Here is a 312-nt window from a genome sequence, read left to right as displayed (position 1 = left end):
GTGTGTGTGTGTGTGTGTGTGTGTGCATAGGAGCAGGCGTGACTGTGTGGAGGCAGTGACGGTGTTGTTGTTGTTGTTGGTGGTGGTGGTGGTGGTGGTCGTCGTCGTCGTCGGGACCGTGGTGGTGGTGATGAGGGTGGAGTGTGTTCGCCAGTAAAGTTTTAGTGTGTGGTAGAAGTAAAACAGACGAAAGAAAGAGGTTGAGGACAAGAAAAACAGAAACATGAAAAGGATGAGGATGACGAAGTTGGTGGCGATGATGATGATGATGATGATGATGATGATGCTGATGATGATGATGATGATGATGAG

This window comes from Octopus bimaculoides, chromosome 12 (genome assembly GCF_001194135.2).
Source record: "Octopus bimaculoides isolate UCB-OBI-ISO-001 chromosome 12, ASM119413v2, whole genome shotgun sequence".
In the NCBI taxonomy this organism is placed as follows: domain Eukaryota; kingdom Metazoa; phylum Mollusca; class Cephalopoda; order Octopoda; family Octopodidae; genus Octopus; species Octopus bimaculoides.
The sequence above is the reverse complement of the archived record's forward strand: the minus strand, read 5'-3'. Positions refer to the sequence as shown.